Raw genomic sequence first — 6,329 nt, forward strand, 5'->3', positions numbered from 1 at the left:
CACAAGAGTAGCATTGACAATGCATACATTGTTTCTGGTGCAAGGTTATTTTTTTTTAATAAAAAAACCACCCTGCAATACACTTCACTGCAAGCCCCAACATAATCACAACTGCTGACTATTGCAAGAGTAATTTTACTGCTCCAGCCATGGTGAGTAAGACCACTAGGAATGGGTGAGAAGTCTTGTGCTGTTGCTTGTGTGAACTTGGTTGGAACTTGAGAAAAGCCTCCTTTCCACAAACAACCTGGATGGTGCTTGAGGACAGGCACACGTGTAAAGCCCCCCAGATAGATTGTATTTTTACAAAAGTGACACAGGGTCGGGGGCTTGGGGGAAGGGAGACAAACAGGATGTCACCCCCCCTTTTTTTTTCTATGCTGCTTGCAATACATGGTGATCCTCTCCAACCACAACTATAGCATGCTTGGGAAAGCATGGTTGTGTGACCCATATTTCACCAAACAGGGGGTGGATTACTTGTTGAACTGTTTGCAGTTTAAGGGCTAGCACTGAAAACTTCCCCCGTTTTCCCTAGGTGACCCAATGTGATATCACTCTCCTGAGGGTAACAGAGGCGGCAAGGGAGCAGGAGCAGATGCTGCAAGCATCTGGATACAAACCTGGTCCTGATGCTGAAATGCGGTGTGCTGGAATGATGCCAGCAGAGTTAATACTGGAGTGGTGCGGGAAAGTGTCCTGCTGGGGTGGACGAAACAAGGCAGCCCTTCCCAGAAACCTTCTGCAAAGAAAGCTTCCTAGAGATCTCCATGGAGGATTCCCGGGCCGTCCCCATGCACATAAACGGTCTTTTTTGGAGAGCACTCTCTGCGTAGCTTAAGTGGCCACCGATACCCAAACATCTACTTTTTTGTTCAGATTAAACATAACAAATAATAGCATGTAACCCCTACAGTTTGACTGGAAATGTGGACTCCCCAGAGGTGCCTTCCCTGGCATCACGCTCCGCCGCCAACTGGTCCTGTGAAGGGATGGACTCTGTAGTTGGCTGTGAGGAAGAATGGATCCTCCTCTTGTCTGCCTTGCAATCTCCTCCTCCTTTTTCTTGTCAGCAATGTCCTCCTCGTTGTTGCTTGAGGCCACGTTGGGCTCCTGGAAAATATCTATGGAGTGTTTTGGGGTAGTGGTGGGGTCGCCGCAGAGAATTGCATAAGCTCCTCATAAAAGCAGCATGTTTGTGGAGCAGAACCAGAACGACTGTTCGCCTCCCTTGTCTTGTGGTACGCGTGCCAAAGCTCCTGTATTTTCTTACAGCAGTGCTGTGTGTCCCTGGTGTAGCCCTTCTCCCCCATGCCCCACTCTATCTTGGCATAGATGTCAGCATTTCTTCTGCTGGATCTGAGCTCTGCCTGCCTGTGTATGCAGTGTAGACATTCCTGAGCCTCAAAGGACCTAATGCCTGGATTGCTTACAGCGCTTGCCTGTGAGTGTGGAGTACACCCAGCATATTATCAGGCATCTAGGAAAACTGGTGTTCCACAGTGCAATGACTCCCTGCAGTGAGGTGTGTAGCAATACCACGGTTGTGCAGAGGAACACCTCCTTGGAGGAACTTGAGGCTCAACCTGATGAAATGGACCTGGAGGACACCACAATACCTGTACTTGGAAGAGATAAGGAACTTTAAAACCTGGGATAACTCACATAAGCATGCAAAACACCGCTGACCATAAATATAAGGAAGTACATACTCAGTAGGTAAAGAACTGCTGTGGTGGCATATAGCTATGCGCCTTGGTAGAGGTTAACCTTCGTTCGAGTGATTATGAGTCAATTCAGTTTAAACTCAATGGATAAATGAAAATAGGTCTGCCAAAAAGGTCCTTGATTTCAAAAAGACAAACCTTAAAAAATTAAGGGAATTAGTTAGGAAAGTGGACTGGACTGAAGAACTCAATGTGGAGGAGGCTTGGGATTACTTTAAATGAACATTGCAGCAACTATCTGAAGCTTGCTTCCCAAGCAAGGGGGAAAAACTCATAAGGAAGGGCTGAAATCCCAACTGGAGGGACAAGTATCTCAAATGGGTTATTAAGAGAAAGCAGAAAGCCTATAAGGAACTGAAGACAGGAACGATCAGCAATGAAAGCTGCTTCCTGGAGATCAGGAAGTGTAGGGATTAAGTGAGAACTGCCAAAAGCCAAGCAGGTCAGGACCTTGCAAAGGAAATTAAAACCAATAGCAAAAGCTTTTTAGCCATATAGATAAAAAGAAAACAAAGAAAGAAGTGGGACCCCTAAGCTTGGAGGACAGGGTGGAGATGAAAGATAAACAAATGCTTTGCATGAGTTTTTAATAAGGGTAATGTGGAGTTATGGGGCAGTGGCAGGGTGGCTAATGGGAATAAGGATCTGGAAGTAGAAATTACCACATTTGAGGTGCAAACCAAACAAACAACTTAATGGGACCAAATTGGTACACCCAGATTATCTCCATCCAAGAATATTAAAGAAACTGGCACATGAAGCTGCAAGACCAATAGCAAGGATTTTTAATGAATCCATAAACTTGGGGGTCATACCCTATGACTGGAGAATTGCAAATATATTACCCATATTTAAGAAGGGAAAAAAAGTGATTCGGGGAACTACAGACCTGTTAGTTTGACCTCAATTGCGCGAGGTCAATCTTGAAAAAGAAAGTACCAGTAGTTAAAGACATAGAGGTAAATGGTAACTGGGATAAAATATAACGTGGCTTTACAAAATGTAGACCAAGGTCATCTCTTTTTTTGAGAATGTAACCAATTTAGAGACAAAGGAAATGCAGTAGATCTAATCTACCTGGTTTTCAGTAAAGTATGTGATAGTTTGGCATGGAAAATTATTAATTAAATTGGAGAAGATGGACATTAATACAAGAATTGAGAGATGGGTAAGGAGCTGGTTAAAGGGGAGACTACAAGGGATCATACTGAAAGGTAACTGTCAAGCTGGAGGGAAGTTACTAGTGAAGTTTATCAAGGATGGGTCTTTGGAACAAACTTATTTAACATTTTCATTAATGACCTTGGCACAAAAAGTGGGAGTGTGCTAATAACAGTTGCAGCTGACACAAAGTTTGGAGGTATTGCCATTACAGGGGAAGACTGGAATATCATACAAGAAGATTTGGACAAGATTGAAAACTGAAGTAATAGAAGTGGGAGGAAATTCAATAGTGCAAAGTGCACTTATGGACTCACAAGAGTTTTTGCTATAAGCTGGGGACTTACCAATTGAAAATGACAGAGGAGGAGAAAGACCGAGGTATATTAGTCTCTCACAGCATGACTATGAGCCACTAATATGATGGGGATTTGAAAAAAAGGCTAATTCAATCCTAGGATGCATTAGGCAAGGTATATCCAGAATGAAATAGGGAAGTGTTATCACCATTGTACAAAGTACTGATGAGATGTCATCTGGAATACTGGGTGAATTTCTGTCTCCAATGGTTAAGAAATTATGAATTCAAACCATAACAGGTACCAAGAAGGGCTACTATGATGATCAGAAGAATGGAGAATCTGCATTACAAGAGAAGACTTAAGGAGCTTGGCTTCTTTACCCTAAAATGAAGGCTGAGAGGAAATATGATTGTGCTCTATAAATACATCAGAGGGATAAATACCAAGGAGGGAGAGGAGTTATTTAAGGTAAGAGCCAATGTTGGCACCAGAACAAATGGCTATAAACTGGCAATCAACAAGTTTAGATTTGAAATTAATTGAAGATTTCTAACCATTAGAGGCATGAAGTTCTGAAACAGCCTTCCAAGGAGAGGAGTGGAGGCAAAAAACCTAACTGATTTCAAAATTGAGCTTGATAAGTTTATGGAGGGGATGGTGTGATGGGACTGTCCACAGTGGCATATGGCCCATTCGTGTCTGCTATTAGTGAATATTTCCAATGGCCGGTGATGGGACACTAGATTGGGAGGGCTCTAAGTTACTACAGAAAATTCTTTCCCAGATGTCTGGCTGGTGGGTCTTACTGATCACTATATTTGGGGTCGGCAAGGAATTTTCCCTTAGGTCAGATTGGCAGATCTGGGGATTTTTGCCTTCCTCTGCAGCATGGGACACAGGTCAACTTGCAGGTTTGAACTAGTGTAAATGATGGATTCTCTGTAACTTGAAGTCTTTAAATCATGATTTAAGAACTTCAGTAATTTGGCCAGAAGTTATGAGCCTATTGCAGGAGTGGGTGGGCAAGGTGCTGTGGCCTGCAATGTGCAGGAGGTCAGACCAATGGCCTTAAAGTCTATGGGGAAAATATCTTCCCCTTGTTAGTTGATTTGTGCCTGTGGATGGGGCAAAACATAAGCATATGACTTTTACTCCAGTTATAGTTCAGTAACAATCCTGCACTAAAAACCTGAAATCCACTTGCATAAAGACCAGAATGGGTGCACATTTGTGTTTCATCTAATTCTGTGCATTAACGGCCTACAGAAAACTAGAATTCATTGATCCTGTCCTTGTGCCTCTCCATGCAGCTCAGCACATTGTCATCATCTTCCTTTGCCTGCAATGATGAAGAAGGTAAGATGACACATGTAGTGAGCAGCTGACCACCTGCTCAGTGCTCTGCTGACTCAGCAGCCTCTTCTGCGTAGTGAATCATATATAAATGTTTGACCTGGTATCCCCTGGCAACAACTTTGAAAGCTGAACTCCTTTGTCTCCACTAGGTACTACAGATCCTGTGCTACTAGCCATGCAAGTATGCTTTCCCAGTAGATTTGCGGACACAACGCTGGATTGCTTACACACACACATACTCTGTAAATCTAAATTAACTGCTCGGCGTTGTGTGTGTATTTTTGAGACCTATAAGGATCTACCCCTATCTATCTATGGAGCCAAAGCCAGCTCTGTGTACTCACATGTGAGTGGAGTGAGCAAGATTTGACCCACAATGTCTTCCGCATGTGGATTAATTTCCACTACAGACAATTGCAGCTCATCGGGCTTACTTCAATAAGGTCAGAAGAAGGATTTAAACAACAGATTTAAAAGTACGCCTTAAGTAATCCATTAAGCTCTTTGTGAAATCATCCCCACCTGCTTCTGGAATTTGAATTCCCTTATACATGTATATTTTTGGGGCTGTGAATACACTCTCATTTTCCCTGCTACTTTGATTGATCACCATTGTACCTTGCTGCTAATTTAGCAATGTTTGAGCTACACATTCTTTTTGGTTTCCTCTGAAATTAATTGACCATATACATTATGTGGAGTGCCTTAACTTCCTCTGGTACTTACTTTTGTGACATGTATTTTAGACAACATTGTGATTTGTTTGAACATTAAGTTCGTTAGTGGATGGAAGCCAACACATTCTTTTCAAACCATAGATCTGCACTCAATTGTGCAACATTTGGATCAGTAACACTTAGGATTAAATATGTTTCTAAATGCTATGAGAAAGCTTTTCACATAGGAAGCTGAAGTGCGGCAATCATACTTTCAGGTAGCTCTGATCTTAACATTTGCTGTCTCCAAACAGCAGGGCATTGAAGACTCCAGGCAGCAGGTGACTAGATTAATTAATCTTTCTTTGTTTCTTTCTTTGTTTTCTTCCCCCTCCTATGTTTTACTGAATTTAAAAATTAAAATTGGCTCTGCTGACACCAGGTTTGTTTGTAAATTTCCCATTGTTTGCACTGAGATTTATGTATTTGTGTGTACTTTGCCATTCCTCCTTAGATAGAAATCAGTTCTGGTTTAGTATCAGTACAGTCTGGGAAAGGGATAGCCTACTGTGATTTCAGCATCATAAAACCCGACTGAACTGTCAATGATTCATCTATGTTTTGTATTACAAAGTTAAACATGCTCTTTTCCATTTAAACAAAATGATCCTGAAATAATGGAGGTGCTAGGACAATGGGTCATAGTTAGACCCTTTATGAACTCACTGAAGCTCACACCTAAGAACCTATTAATATGACTCAAGTGCATTTAAAAAAAGTTCTGATGAAGTATGGGATATTCAGAAACAAAGCAAATTCTTTAAGGCATAGCACTTTCCTCCTCGGATTCTCTTGCAATATTGGCAGATGAGGCTTGAATTATAATAGAAAGAAAGAGAGAGAGAAAAAAAAGAAACTCCAAAGAGGTAAACAGGATACTCTGTGTGATTGTGAGAAAGAATCCAGATTGTGGAAAGTCTCTTAAATTTTACTTTGTAAATAAGTAAAGAAAAATACCCACTAGCCTTATCTCAAGAAAAATAGCGCTTTTTGCAAATTGCAGACTGTTTCACTTGGGAGAATATTATGTTTATGGGCACAAAAAGTAAAATGTAATTAGGAGAAGG

At 41.6% G+C, this 6,329-nt stretch overlaps 1 long non-coding RNA gene across 1 annotated transcript; it reads left to right on the plus strand.

Annotated features, from left to right (window-relative positions):
* Positions 1 to 3,493: 3,493 nt before the first annotated feature.
* On the plus strand, positions 3,494 to 5,683 carry LOC142070599 (uncharacterized). The gene is made up of 3 exons (XR_012666470.1): positions 3,494 to 3,658; positions 4,501 to 4,546; positions 4,696 to 5,683. It is a non-coding gene; the product is annotated as an uncharacterized LOC142070599 (long non-coding RNA).
* The last annotated feature ends 646 nt before the right edge of the window (positions 5,684 to 6,329 follow it).

The sequence above is a fragment of the Caretta caretta genome, chromosome 1 (assembly GCF_965140235.1).
Source record: "Caretta caretta isolate rCarCar2 chromosome 1, rCarCar1.hap1, whole genome shotgun sequence".
Lineage (NCBI taxonomy): Eukaryota > Metazoa > Chordata > Testudines > Cheloniidae > Caretta > Caretta caretta.